This window comes from Chlorocebus sabaeus, chromosome 14 (genome assembly GCF_047675955.1).
Source record: "Chlorocebus sabaeus isolate Y175 chromosome 14, mChlSab1.0.hap1, whole genome shotgun sequence".
Taxonomy (NCBI): Eukaryota; Metazoa; Chordata; class Mammalia; order Primates; family Cercopithecidae; genus Chlorocebus; species Chlorocebus sabaeus.
Window position 1 is genome coordinate 96,592,043 of NC_132917.1, and position 15,433 is coordinate 96,607,475.

The 15,433-nt window shown below is 48.1% G+C and overlaps 1 long non-coding RNA gene across 13 annotated transcripts; it reads right to left on the reverse strand.

Moving 5' to 3' along the window:
• Positions 1 to 1,950: 1,950 nt before the first annotated feature.
• LOC140713369 (uncharacterized) lies at positions 1,951 to 15,400 on the reverse strand. Of its 13 annotated transcripts, none has more exons than XR_012095424.1 (8): positions 15,118 to 15,399; positions 12,425 to 12,532; positions 4,692 to 11,897; positions 3,102 to 3,253; positions 2,655 to 2,776; positions 2,444 to 2,519; positions 2,263 to 2,357; positions 1,951 to 2,173 (listed from the first exon to the last, which is right to left on the reverse strand). It is a non-coding gene; the product is annotated as an uncharacterized lncRNA (long non-coding RNA). The 13 variants fall into 13 exon arrangements; XR_012095422.1 differs by having other exon boundaries at positions 1,951 to 2,357; positions 4,692 to 8,567; positions 9,889 to 11,897; positions 15,118 to 15,398; XR_012095425.1 differs by lacking the exon at positions 2,444 to 2,519.
• Between the last annotated feature and the right edge of the window lie 33 nt (positions 15,401 to 15,433).

The window sequence follows — 15,433 nt, forward strand, 5'->3', positions numbered from 1 at the left end:
ATTAGAAAGATGAAGATGCGGTAACAACCTGGTCAGGGCAAATGTCAGGATACCATATTGCATGTTCACAGTTGCGTTTCTGTTAAGAACGTGCGGGTGAATATGGAACAGAGGGCCATGTGTCAGTAGTTGGGTTGCATTTTATGTTTCTTTTCTACAAGCTCTTTCTGGTGTTGTGTTCGTGTTTATTAGAGAGTAGCTGCCCAGAGGCTGCCGTTTCCCTCCCCACTCCTCCGTTCTCTGCATCTTCACCCCCAACTCCCAGTACTTTGGAATTACAGTCATTGTGCTTGTCAGGATGGAAGAGGCAGCCAGACACATGGCAGATCAGAGCACTGAGAGGCAGAGACTTAATAAGTCCCGCCGTGGCCCCACTGTCTCGAGTGCTGAGATAGGGCCTCGGTGTTTTTCTCTGCAGAATGGAGGCATCACTCAGTCTCTATCTTCTCTCCCTGTCTCTTTCTTCACTCCCCCCTTCCCTAACACACATCCACAGTGAAAGTCTTCAGGAAGCAAAAGAGAAAAGGCTGGACTGTGCTGGGCCCCCCCAACCCCGGGGCCCATTTGCTGTCTTCCCAGCTTCCGTGTGCCCAGAGCCGCCTGGGGGAGCCTTTGGAGGTGCAGATCCTGACTGTGTGGGTCTCAGTGAGGCTCCGACTCTCACGGGGAGGCGCCGGTGCTGCGGGTCCCCCTGGGGGCAGTGCCGCGGTTTGCAAATCCTGCAGATCAGCTTCTCCACTTCTCCAGGTTTCTCCAACATCAGATGCTCCCAGGAGTCCGGTGGGATTGTTTTCTGACTTTGACCAGGATTTTGACGGAGAAGATTCATTAATATAGGACCCCTTGTCTTAACGTACATATGTAAATGATCTGATCTGAAGTTTTCTGAATGGAAAATGATTGAAGGAGTGGCATCCAGTAGCCTCGGGGAGTCATTCCGTCATATCTTTTCAGCTGTGTCTTACTACGATTAAGATTTTGTTTGTGTGTGTGGCGGGGCGGGTGGGGGACGTTGAGATGGAGTCTCGCTCTGTTGCCCAGCCTGGAGTGCAGTGGCTTGATCTGGGCTCACTGCAACCTCTGCCTCCCGGGTTCAAGTGATTTTCCTGTCCCAGTCTCCCAAGTAGTTGGGATTATAGACATGTGCCGCCATGCCCACCTGATTTTTTTTTTTTTTTTTGTATCTTTAGTAGAGATGGGGTTTCACCATGTTGGTCAGGTTGGTCTCGAACTCCTGACCTCAAGCGCTCCACCTGCCTCGGCCTCCCAAAGTGCTGGGATAACAGGCTTGAGCCACCACCCCCAGCCTTATTTCTGTGTTTCTGTAATCATTGCGCACATTAACGACCGCCTTCGGTGAGTCAGGGCAGGCTTTAGGCAAAAGAACTAAGCCCTCTCCGCCCCTGCGGCTCTCACTCCTGCGGTGAGGTGCGGGTGCAATGTACCTATAGCCCGACCTGAGAAGAAAAGCTCCTATCTTATGAAAGGGTCCGGGGAGCCTCTGGTTGGGGCCCTTTGACCTGACCGGAGGGTGAGGGAGGAGTCGGTAGAGGTGGGTGGGCCAGTGGAGGACTTTGGATTTGCCTTGGGGGAACTGGGAAGCAGACTGACTGGGAAGCAGACTGACTGTCTCCGATAAGGGTGGCTTTGTGGAGAGGAGAGGACAGGAGGGGAGGTCGTGAGTTTAGGGTCTCACAAGGAGCGGCCACAGATGCAAGGTTATGGGGTGGGGCATGTGGCAGGGCAGCCCTGTGCCCACAGACACACCCCGCCGAGGAGACCCAGGGACTCAGCTATGACAGCTGGAAGGCGGAGCATGTGAGCTGCAGCAGACACAGGCAGGTGGGGTAAAAGGAGAGTCTTCGCAGCAGTGCTTAGAATAGCAAAAAGTGGGAAAACCAGCAAAAAGCTATCAATAGGAGATTAATGAATCCATTATGGCACCTAGAATGGAAGGAATTTTTGTCAGCGTTTAATAAGGAGCTTTGTGCTGGTCGAAAGTCAGGAGGTGCCCAGTACACTCAAGGGCAGTATTGAAGAGCTGAGTCCAGAGCAGCTCTGCACAGCAGATCCCCCTGGGGCCAGAGGGGCCGTTTGCAAATCCAAGCAGATCCGCTTCTTGAAGGTTTCTCCAACGGGAGCATCTCCCAGGATTGAGGCTTGCATGGGTGGCCTGTGTTATATATGCAATTTTAAATGATCTAGTTGCCACATTAAAGAAAGGCAGGTCCGGAGGGGGGGACGCTGGGTGCCATGACTCACGCCTGTAATCCCAGCACTTTGGGAGCCCAAGGCAGGTGGATCACTTGAGCCCAGGAGTTTGAGGCCAGCCTGGGCAGCATGGCGAGACCCAGTCTCTACAAAAAATACAAAACAATTAGTTGGATGTGGCGGTGCACACCTACAGTCCCAGCCCCGTGGGACATTGAGGTGGGAGGATTGCCTGAGCCCAGGAGTTGGAGGCTTCAGTGAGCTGTGACTGCACCGGTTCACTCCAGCCTGGGCAACAGAGTGAGACCCTATCTATAAATAAATAAATAAATAAAGTGAGACCCTATCTATAAATAAACAAACAAACTATATTTTCTATTCAGCCCACTATTTTGATAACAATCAGTTATTGTGTTATTAATATTTTACACTGTTTTCCATACTTAAGTCTTTGAAACCCAGTGTGTAAAGAATCTTCAAGTACATCTCCATGTGGACGGGACACACGTGGCCAGCGGCTCCTCTGAGGGACAGTGTGGTCACGGCGATGGGTGGCGTGTGCTGCCTGTACACAGAAGGTCCCCGTGTGAGTGTTTCTGCGAAGGCCCTGAGGGATGGGCAGGGGAGGGCCGACACTGTCCCAGCCACACAGAGGACCCTGGAATGCAGCAGGCTGCCAGCGCGCCCCCACCCCAGCCCCTCTGCTGCCTGAGCTCTTTCCCAGATGTCCACTTAGCTAACCTCCTTCACCTTCTTCCCTTTCCTTCTTTCCCCAAACGTCACTCTCAGGCAGGTCTGCAGGCTCTCCGATTGTCAATGGCAGCCCATCTCCATCCTCCACCCTCTTAACACCCCCCACCCCACTTGCTATTTTTCTCCTCAGTGCTTACGGCCATCCACCCCTGGGCATCATGCATTTGTTCACTGTGTTTCTTGCTTTCGGGTCTCTCCTGATTGGAACAAGCTCCGCCAGGACCAGAGGCTTTCCATTTTGTCACCGATGCATCCACATAGCTCCCGGCAGAGATGGCGCTTGGGGCACCTGAGGTGGACAGTGGCTGGTGGTTGAGCCCTACAGATTTATCTCAAGCCCTCCCCTGACCCTACCGGAAGACACGGTGGTCTGCACAGTCCAGATAGTCAGAGAGGCCCCCCGGCTCGATGACTTTGAACCGGCGGGGGTGGGGAGGGGGGAACAGCACCGTCGACAGAATCCCCCCTTGGTATCCCACCTCCCCATGCCTACATAATCCCTGCATTATCAAAGGAGAGACCCCTAGAAGGAGGTTTGGCAGCAGGAGTGAGATCAGCGCAGTGTAAGCTCATTTTCTGACAAACCAGTGGGAGGAGTTGGCAAACTGACTTTCTCAAAAAGAATGTATGCATCGAAATTAGCAAGTGAGTGATCAGCAGTGTGGGAAAATTCAGGAAAAGCAGTTCAGTGCTGTGAGAGAGGGCGAGGCAGGGAGCTTTATTACTCCAGACAACGGAGGAGGTAAAAGGATAGACCTAGATTATTTCACTAGAGTTCATCTATTCTTTTTTTTTTTTTTTGAGAGGGAATCTCGCTCTGTTACCCAGGCTGGAGTGCAGTGGCGCAATCTCGGCTCACTGCAACCTCCGCCTCCCGGGTTCAAGCGATTCTCTTGCCTCAGCCTCCCAAGTAGCTAGGACTACAGGCGCATGCCACCACGGCCGGCTCAGTTTTCTTTGTATTTTCAGCAGAGAGGAGTTTCACCCTGTTAGCCAGGATGGTCTCAATCTCCTGACCTCGTGATCTGCCTGCCTTGGCCTCCTAAAGCGCTGGGATTACAGGCGTGAGCCATCGTGTCCAGCCTATTCCTTTTTTTAAAAAAATACAATTTAGATTTCATCAGAATAGAATCCTAGGAAGCTGAGATTTGTAAACTGGGAAATCCATCTCCTCCAAGTAGCCAGGAAATAAGCCAGGTGACCTAAGTCATTCTTGCTAGGCCCTGGTGTGGGCCGGGGATGACTGACTCAAGGAAGAAGCTGTCTTGTGACTCTCTTACCTGCACTGTCGTTTAGTAAGAAGCTGTTAAAAAGTATATCATATGAAGAAAGTGATTTACTAATTGATCAGAGTAATGACCACATATTTCCTATGTAACCACTCCCTCATTATCTCCAACTTTATCTTTGGTTCTCATGACAAGATTATCACTTCCCAGAAAACTGGGTTTTTTTGCAAATTACCAGGAGGTGTTTTTCCAAATGGTAAGGTTCTTCTTTGGTGGGAAGATGTTTTCTCCTGGAAATCCTTAGGAAAGTTATTTGATTCTTGGGTTGGGCTCCCAAAACCAAAACAAGATGGATTATCCCCAGGATACCTGAGCTATAAGGACAATCTGTAGCTTGAGCGTGGAGTGAAAGACACTGAAACTGCCCTTTGTCCCAAATGGCTGTGTGCCGGGGCCCTAGAACAGCCCTAAGGAGGTGGTGAAACAGGTGACATTTACCTGTGAGGCTGAAAGCCCTCATTGCCAGGCTGTGAAAGTCCGCACTGCAGGTGTGCACGTCTTTATCCCTGTCCTGTGGGTGACAGAGCCTGCCAGTGAATGCTGGTGCATTTCCTTCTTGCTTTTCATCCACCCGTGTTCTCCTCCCTCCTAACCCCTCACTGAATGTTCCTGGGGCTTCATCAGGTTTCACCCTGCAGGGCCCAGCAGGAGGCAGCTGATTTGCAGTCCTCACCATTCAGAAGTTCAGAGGGAGGGCTTAGAACCCAACAGGCTCCACCCCCAGGCAATTAAATGAGCATCTGGCCTCAGCAGGCATTATTTTCCTTCAAGTTCCCATTGGTGACTCTAAGGCACAGGTATCGTAATAGAGGAAATCAGGAAGTCTTGAAAGTTAAAAGGAAATAAAACTAGGGTTTACCCTGTAGCTTCACCACTTCACTAAGGTCGTTACCTTCCAGTAATCAGTTTATCCCCCTCAGAGCCTCAGCTTTCTCATACCTCCAGGGAGGTGTCAGGAGCTCTGCGGGCTTCCTGTGAGAATCATCCAGGCCAGGGCTCTAGCTGTGGGTGTGCAGTCAGCAAGGGACGCCCTACTAGGTCCCACCAAGTGCTGCCAGCCCCTGAGCTCAAGGAGGACACGTGAAGAAAAGCCCTTTGCAATGTAGGGCTCCATCCCACCAACGTGCAAGTGAATAGAAGTCCTTTCAAGACCTAGTATTGTGTATTTTTAAAAGTGTGGTGCCCCGTCACCTGGAAATTGCTAGAAATGCACGTTCCCAGGCTCCCTCTCCACCTGTGAAACCCTGGGGGTGGCCCAGCTACCTGGGGTGCCGCGGCCGCTGATGGTGCTCCTGCTGTGGGGCGGTGTCACTGTTCTTTCCAGGTGGGTACAGGTGGACCCAGGGGTGGGGGGTGGGGAGAATCCCGCAGGGACTTCAGGGACTGAGTTTAGTGCTGGGGTGTGTTTCTACTCTGCACAGGAGTCTCCTGGGGTCACCTTGTGTATCATGTCCAGCTTTTTTTTTTTTTTTTTGAGACAGTGTCCCGCTCTGTCGCCCAGGCTGGAGTGCGATGGCGCCATCTCCACTCACTGCAAGCTCCTCCTCCCGGGTTCACAGCATTCTCCTGCCTCAGCCTCCTGAGTCGCTGGGACTACAGGCGCCTGCCACCACACCCAGCTAATTTTTGTACTTTTAGTAGAGATAGGGTTTCACCACGTTGGTTAGGCTGGTCTTGAACTCCTGACCTCAGGTGATCTCCCCGCCTCGGCCTCCCAAAGTGCTAGAATTACAGGTTTGAGCTACCATGCCCAGTGGGCTAATTTTTAAGTTTTAGAGATGGGTTCTCACGGTTACTCTTGCTGGTCTCAAACTCCTGGCCTCAAGCAATTCTCCCATCTTAGCCTCCCAAAGTGCTTGAATTTGCAGGCATGAGCCAACACACCTAGCCAGAAATTGATCTTTCATTTTAAACTTCATCTAGAGATGTGACAAAAACCAAACGAAGTATTTGTTAAAATACTTTATAACCCTAGGTACAGTAATAGAGTAATCCAACTGACAATTTCACAAAAGTCAATTTTTGGCAACAAGTTCAAGGTTATACATGTTAATAAAGATAACACATTTATTCAACCAGAAGAAAAAGGTTACAATGACAGAATTTATCTTTTTCTTTACTATGTTGTCTGAGCTATGGTTAAGGTTTGGGGAACTAGTATCTTAAAGAACCTTCAGAAATTTCTCATTCTAGAATTTAGAAACAAATTTTACACTCTCGGGGTTGAGAGAATCCAGGAGCAATCACCACCCCTAGTGTCCCGATGCTACTCTCCAAAGGCCCTTCCCCACTAGCCACAGAAATCAGAGCTCCCTGGGAAACAGACAGTTGAGCCTCTGGAGGAGGAAGGCCTGGCTGTGCCTGCGTTAGGGAGGTGGGGATGGGGGCATACAAACCAAAGAAGTGAGACCAAAATGGGCCAACAGCTGTGGCAAATGTCGGCATAAAAATAAATAAATTCCATCTGATCACATGGTCTCAAATATATACATATACAGAAATATTTGTGAGGTCACAGTGGTACTAAAAAACAAAACAAAGACGACTGGGGGGAAAAAAAGAAGAAAAGAAAGAACTCTTTTCTCCATGTTGGGTGCAGTGGCTCACACCTGTAATCCCAGCACTTTGGGAGGTCAAGGTGGGCAGACTGTTTGAACTCAGGAGATCGAGACCAGCCTGGGCACCACGGCGAGACTCTGTCTCTACAAAAAACATTAGCACTAGCTGGGCATGGGGGTGCACATCTGTAGTCCCAGCTACTCAGGTGGCTGAGGTGGCCCAGGAGGCTGAGGCTGCAGTAAGCTAAGACCATGCTATTGTAGTCCAGCCTGGGGGACAGAACCAGACCCTGTCTTTAAAAAAAAAAAGACAGCTTCTTCTGTCAACATTAGAGGTAGTTCCTGCACCACCCCTCCTCCTCAAACTGGACTTCCCAGGGAGAGCAGCCGCCCCTGCCTTTTCCACAGAACCATATTTCAAGATAACCCAAGAGCCCCAGCTGATGTGGAGCTCTCCTTTGAAGAAGTCCAGCAAACGAATGAAGAATTACAGAATTTGAAAACTTCACAAACTCTAATAAATGATTCAGGCAATAATCCTCAATGAATATGAAAACCATTAATAGGTTGATGAGGAATTATCACAGGACACCAGAAACTCAAGTGCACCAGATGGTCTGTGGCTGAAGGGAGAAAGCAGATCTTCACAAGACAGTGGCCGACTCTCAGCATGCACCCTGCTGGTGTGAGACCCCCCGGTGGAGGCAAGCAGGCCTCACACGATGGTAGGATGTGGCCATCAATGCAGAACTCCCCACGAGGGACTCTGCTTAAAAAGGCGCAGCCTGACTCAAACTAAGGCTTTGGATCTAAGTTCCAGTTCTCAGGAAACACAGGAACATGGCACCCAACACCACACAGGAGCAGCCAGGACACCTGGAAAGTGAGAGCGCCTGGAGGAAACCCGGCCTGCACACTCCTCTGCCGTCCCCGAGAGGGTGCCCAGGAGAGACCCGGGCTGACCAGGTGTGATCTGTGGGACCCTGTGCAGCAAACACTTTGGGGCCAACTAGAAAATGTGAATATGGAATAAGAAATAGGCAGTTTTATGAAAGTATGTTTTATTCTATTAAAACTGAAAATGGCATTAGCTCATGTAAGAAAAAATCATGTTTTCAGGTCACAAATTCAAATATTTAGTGGTAAATGATGACATTTATAATTTACTTCCAAAAACTTCACAAGGAAAAGGATATCTATTATGTGATAAGTGTTTAGGGGCTCATTATCCTAGTCTACTTTTCTGTATACTTGAAAGTTTTCATAATTGTTTTTATATAAACTAACCTTGCAAATATGTTTTTACATTAGCATTTATATGTAAATTATTAGTGTTTTATAGGATACGTATAACTATATTATTACTATAATGACCTTATACTAGTGACATAAGAAACAAGCGATATATCAGAAAGTGAGGATGTGATGAAGGTTCTGTGACTGCATCCACTATCGGAAGAGCACTTCTCCATGCCAAGGAGAGGCTCGAAGCTAAGCATTGCTAAATGTGAGAGACACCATGTCATGAAATTGGAAGAACACAAACAAGTTAACTTTCCACAATCCACCATCAAACTTTTCCAACAAAATATTACCTAGCATTGCTTGGGTGATAGTGAGTGGTATGAAATTGCTTAAGCTTCTCCCACATAAGCTCCGGGATGCACAGTGGGTCACCCCTGGAGACCACTGAGTACGTGTGGTCGGGAAGAAGTCTATTTTGAAGGTGCTGGGGGAATATCCTCTCATTGTCTGTCTTGAAATGTGAAATAAATAAGAATATATACATTTAAAATAATACACACATACTACATTACTTACAATATAGCCAGTTGATCACATTCTGGTGCATATGCCTGTAATCCTTTGCAAATAAAACTCTTCTAATGGTAACAAAAAAAAAAAAAAAAAAGACACCCCTGGAGGCATTGTTTAACACCGTATTCAATCACTCATCACCCATGCACAGGACCCAAGGATTGAGAACAATGGACTTTTTGATGTGTGTTGCAAATTGGAGGGATCACCAGGTCTGCCCACCAGCCAGGAGGGAAGTGGGGAGAAGCTCTCACCCTAACTTGAGTTTTAAGAAGGCTCCTTGGAAGAAAAGACCACCAAATTGAGAATGAAAGGTAAGAAATAGTTCACCAGCTGAGGGGGGCTACGGGAGTCAGGGAGCAGGCCACCCACGAGCCCCAGGGACACCAGCACAGGCAGGTTGTCAAAGTCACAAGGGGACATGAAGACACGGGCCCAGGACAGCAGCTCTTAATCCAAAATGGTCTCAAGGCTCCTTTACACTCTGAAAAATTAACCCATTTATGCCTGAGGTTGCAATTTTTTTTGTAAAAATTCAGACCTTGGCAATGACCTTGAGCTGTAGGATATAAATAACTCCCACAAGCTTAGGATTCCAATAATGGAACACGAGGCATAAATGGGTTTTAATGAGGACCCAAGCAGCTTTTGATTATGTGGGCTTTTTTGCCTGTGTAGGTGCCTGTGTGTGTTTATATAATTTTTCTATATTCTAAATTAAAGCTGAGACATTTAAAAACTACTTATGCATTAAGGTAAGCCATCATTACATGATAATATAAATATGTTTGAAAAATATTTCTCATAACAAAGTAAAAAACTGACTACTTAGAGTGATGCTGTGTTGCCTTTTTTGCAAACCTCTGTAGTGTCTGGGTCAGAGGTGAAGCTGGACTCCCCCATCTGCTCTGTATGCAGCTTGGTGCATGTCACACACCTCGCCACGCAGCCTCTAGAAAGTACACCATGTACTTGGGCAAGAATGAGTGAAAAAGACAATGTGTTGATAGTGGTATGAAAAGAGCTTTTCTCTCGCTGCAGATCATACACGGGGGTCGTCAGACATGGTCTGAGACAGCATCCTGGCCCCGCTAATCCCCTGGCTTCTGCTCACAGCGCTGACCTAGCTAATCCAAGAACATGTCACCTATAATGAGAATATTATATAAAAATCAACCACCTTCCAGATGTGTCTGTATCATGGTTCTGTACATGGGTAAGGTAAGCTGAACACAACATTAAAAAGAAAGAAAACTTACAAACCCTCCCTTCATCTCACTAAAGACGACTCCTTTAAAGACCAAGGGGGTGTCTGGGGTCGCTAGGATTCTCGTGTTCCAGCCGCCATCCTTCCTGCCTGAGGACAAATAATTATAAGCTGACAGTGACTCAAATACTAAAGTCTGCATCAACTAGTTAATCACTCATGACATACCAGAAATCCAGCTCGTGTAAACATGGGAAAAAGGTGGCGTCCAAATACACCGAGAGGAGATTCTGAAGGTCCTTGGGATTTTGTGTGGAAAATGGATACAGAGTATAATCACTAGCTGGGTACAAATGAAAAGTGAAATTGTAAAATATAACAGATTTCTACTAAAATTATTGAGTCTCAAGCCTCATTTCCCCTTTGTCCTAGGACAGTAAGTTGTAGCTATTCTTGAGATGGGGCAGTGGCTCCATACTCTGGCCCCCGACCTTACTTTAGGTAAGCCTCCTGGTAAGTGTCCATACTTTTCGGTATGAAAGAAACTGTCTTCTCTTTCAGTCATGCCAGCCGGCCCTCTCCCTCAATCACATACCACGTCCCTGTGATCACAACGCTTGCCACCCACTCCGTCCGGGTGCCATGAGTCACCTGGCCAAGCACACACAGCAAGTCGCTGGCAGAGGTGAGACCTCGGGTCTCCTCAGCCCAATCTAGGGAGCCTGCCATCCAACCACCATGCATAAGTGGCCCACTACGACCTGCATCATCTACCGATGTTAAATTACTCGTTTCCAAGCTTACCGTACTTTGTAACAGATGATCAATGCATTTAAAATCAGCAGATACAGTGAGATGTCTGCTTTCTAACAATATATAGCTTTAATAATAATAGCGCTCATGGTAGCTATTTCTCAAACAAGAAACATGACTTATCGTAAGTTTCTATGGCTGGACACAGTGGCTCACACCTTTAATCCCAGCACTTTGGAAAACCAAGGTGATATGGTTTGGCTGCGTCCCCACCCAAATCTCATTTTGAATTGTAGTTCCCATAATCCCCACATGTTGTGGGAGGGACCTGGTAGGAGGTGATTGAATCATGAGAGCGGTTCCCCCCATATTATTCTCGTGACAGTGAGTATGCTCTCACGAGATCTGACAGTTTTATAAGGGGCTTTCCCCTTCACTTGTCATTCTCTTCCCTGCCACCCTGTGAAGAGGTGCCTTCCACCATGATTGTAAGTTTCCTGAGGCCTCCCCAGCCATGCAGAACTGTGAGTCAATTAAACCTCTTTACTCTTTAGGTCATTCTTTATAAATTACCCAGTCTTGGGTATTTCTTCATAGCAGTGTGAGATTAGACTAATACACAAGACAAGAGGATTACTTGAACCCAGGAGTTTGAGACCAGCCTAGACAACAAAGCAAGTTTCCACCTACACACACACACACACACAATGAGCCAGGCGTGGGGGCACCTTGTCCCAGTTACTTGGGAGACTGAGGTGAGAGGATCGCTTGAGCCCAGAAGTTTGAGGCTGCAGTGAGCCCAGATCATCCCACTGCACTCCAGCCTGGGTGACATGGTGAGTCCCAGTCTCAAAAATAAGTACATTTCTATAAAATTTGAAAAATAAAGGAGTGAGTTTATAGTACTGGCTACTATTAATAAGGGCCTCGCCCAGAGTGAGGTGTCTTTGCCCTCACTTTGCAGGATTTCACAAATGCTCTGAGTCTGTTGTCAGGACTCCCATGCCTGGACCTTGCCTGGGACCCCCTAGTCACTGCGCTGGTTCCCTTGCTGGAGCCCTGCCCAGAGGCAGCTGCTTTCTTACACCACCCTCTCCAGGAGCTCTTCCCTCTCCCCCCAGCAGCAGCAGCAGCAGCTCCCACCCTTGTCCTTGGCCCTCCGCATGGCATCCACCATGTGCTTCCAGTCACAGCCGCATCAGTCTTTCTAGACGGTAAGTTGTTTTTTAAATTTGCTACAACATCAAGCATAGCACAGAGCCAACAGCTGGCCAAATATGTGAAGTGTGGTCATTTTTAGTTACTATGCTAAAAAAAAAAAAAAAAAAAAAAGGAAAAGACTTAAGCAAATAACAAAACAAAAATGAATCCATTTTAATATAAACCCAAGTAAGTATAAGTCCACAATTTATTCTTTATAATTTTGAAACCCAAAAGGCTCAGAAAACTGAAAGATTCTGCAGAAGTTTAGAGCAAACTATTTGATGGCAAAACCTGACTGAACAGATCAGGGCACTGAGTCTTCGTGCTCACACTCAGCGAATCATCAGGTTTGGCTGCAGAAACCTGAGTGTGTCTGATGACAGACCCAGCTGGAAGTGTTACTCTCTCAAATCTGACAAGAATCAGGCTTCGCGGGATTCCAGGAAGGGACCGGGGGTCATTTCTCTCACAAGCTTTGTTCAGCCGAGTAGCCATCATGCAACAGGAGCTGGGCCAGGGCCTTGGGACACGAGGACAAGGCTAGTCTCCACCCTAAAGGGCCCGTACCTATGCCAGAAACCACACCTGCAATGTATGTGGATTTATGAGGAGGTGCCGAGAAGGACCCATACCTGGTTTATGGTGAATCCGTAGATCTTGTCTCCTAGTTGATACTGTAGAGCCCTCTCACAAGCCCGGTTACTGTTCCATCGCCACGCTCTGTGGTGTGCATGTCTAGACTAAAGGTCATCTAAGTTAGATGAGCTGCAGGAAAATTATCTGGCTAATATTATTCAGCCACATAGTGAAAATACTCTTACATGATAAAGATCATTAATTAGATAAAAATTAAATACTGCATCTTCCAAAATCTTGCACATTCCAGAAAACTAATTTCTGGTAAGACCCTTCCCATTTTAATGACCTTTTATCTTACCTAAAGCTTCAGTGTTGGAAACCTTTTCTTTATACATGTTCAAAAATAACTATAATACAATTATGGTTTAAATTCCCCTTAAGAAACTCTTAAACAAAAGGGCTTCTTTTCCTCACAGAATCCTCACAAGCCTTCAAAATATTGGAAGAAATTCCCACTACAGTTAAATCCCATTACATGCCTACCGAATTGGTGAAAACTTTTTAAAAAGCCTAATATTACCAGGAGCTCTCACACACTGCTAGTCATACTGCTCTCATACTGCTACGTACACTGCTACCTGTCCCATAGGGAGTACAGAGTGGAACAACTTTGGAAAAACACTTGGCATTCTTTAGAAAGCTAAGCAGGCAGGGCATGGTAGCTCACACCTGTAATCCCAGCACTTTGGGAAGCCGAAGAGTTCCAGACCAGCCTGGCCAATATGGTGAAACCCAGTCTCTACTAAAAATACAAAAATTAGCCAGGTGTGGTGGCAGGTGCCTGTAGTCCCAGATACTTGGGAGGCTGAGGCAGGAGACTCGTTGAAACCGGGAAGCAGAGGTTGCAGTGGGCCGAGATCACGCCACTACACTCCAGCCTGGGCGTCAAAAAAAAAAAAAAAAAAAAAAAAAAAAAATCTGAATACTGGAAATCCGTTCACCTCTTGGTCTACATCCTCCACACCTTACACTGCTGCACCAGCACTCACAGACAAGATTGTCAGCACAAACTCTGATAGTCCCAAACTCAACTCACCTGGAGGTGTAACGACAGCGAATGGATAAACTGCAGACTAATCATTCAATTAAAAAAAAAACTAACCAACAAAAGTGCCTACAACTGCATATAACAAAGATGAAGGTCACATAATGTTAAACAAAAGATACACACGATACAGTATTATCCTAAACAGGTATTATTCAAACAGGTAACAAGATACTGTCAGAATGCATAGAGATGGTAAAATATTTTTAAAAAGCAAGGACATTTCTGTATGATAGTGCTAATCTAAGCGGGAGGGAGAGGGTTATGAGCAGTTAGGGGAAATCTTCAGCTTGGTCATGCGGACACTTTTTTTTTTTTTTTTTTTGAGACAAGAGTCTTGCTCTGTTGCCCAGGCTAGAGTGCAGTGGTGCAATCTCGGCTCACTGCAACCTCCACCCCCTGGGTTCAAGCAATTCTCCTGCCTCAGCCTCCTGAGTGGCTGGGACGACAAGTGCTCACCACCACGCCCAGCTAATTTTTGTATTTTTAGTAGGGACGCGGTTTCACCATGTTGGCCAGGCTGGTCTTAAACTCCTGACTTCAAGTGGTCCGCCCGCCTTGGCCTCTCAACATGCTGCGGTTACCGGCGTGAGCCACCGCGCCCAACCTACTTATTTTCTAATTATTCTCACCTGGATGAGATGGCTTACGCCTGTAAGCCCAGCAATGTGAGAGGCTGAGGAGGGGGATCACTTGAGCCCAGGAGTTCTAAACCAGCCTGGGCAACAGAGCAAGATCCCGTCTCTTCAAAAAAAAAAAAAAAAAAAAACACTTTATTTTCTCAAATTGTACTATATGTCTTACGGGCTTTTCTACATTAATATATCCCACCAAAATATTTTAAAGATATATACAGGGGAAAAGAAAACACCTATTCAGTCACTGTCAACATTATGAAGATATGCTATAGTCAACATTTGCTTACTGATTTAGCAAATTTCAGAATTATGGGACAGAGACGCATTTTAAGAAGTTACTTATGAGCAAGGACATGATAGGAAACCCATGAGCGGTAAGGCCAGGGTCTCCCCCGAACTTTCCAGTAACCTGCTGCCAAACTCACGCCACGGACGCCCCGTGTCTCCCCCCGGCCTGGGCCGGCAGCGCTGAACTGTTACATTAAATACTGGCTCGTGGATTACCATGAGCACTAAACCGCTTCGTCAATTTTTTCCCCCATAAACTGAGTCGTTAAAAAACCAAAAAAAGTTAAATTCCGGGGGGCTTCAGTTCTCTGAACACAGCCGGACTTTAAGAGTGGGCTGTGGGCGCCTCGGGTCTCTTAAGGACTCGGCCTCCAACAAAAATGAACTAGGAGCAAAGACACCAGCGAGAACCGCAACTGCCGGCCCCATTTACTACCCCCATTAAAGCCCACTCCAAAGGAGGGCCCTGCCGGGAGCGCCACGGGCAGACCCGGCCCCCAGCCCGGGGCATCGCCCCGGGGTCCTCCGGCCTCAGAACCCCGGATGTGGGAGCCCAAGGAAGGCCCCGGCAGGGCCTCGGGGTGCGGGGCGCCCACAGTGCGGGGAGCTGCAAGGCTTGGGCGCAGGGACCCCTACGTCTCCGGCCCGCCCTGGACCTTCCTCTCCCGGGAGCCAGCACGCCGAGCACTTCTAGCCGCCGACCGCAGCGCCTCACCCGCCGCTCAGCCGCCTCAGAGAACTCAACCCCCTCCGCGCGCCACAGCGCCACATGGCGTAAGACCAGCTCGGGGCTGGCGAGGGACCCCACTTAACGCGACGTAGGGCGTGGGGCGGGGCTTGCTGTGACGGCCACCACTCCTATTGGTCAGCGCGAACGGCAACGTCCTCTGCGATAGGCTGTAGATGAAAAGGGCGGGCCTCCACTGCTCTGGGACGGGCGGGAGGGCGGTGCAGAGGGCGATGGGCGGGAGGAGCGGGGCCGACATGCCGAAGGAGGCGGCAAGGGGAGAAGCGTGCTCACGGGTAAAAGG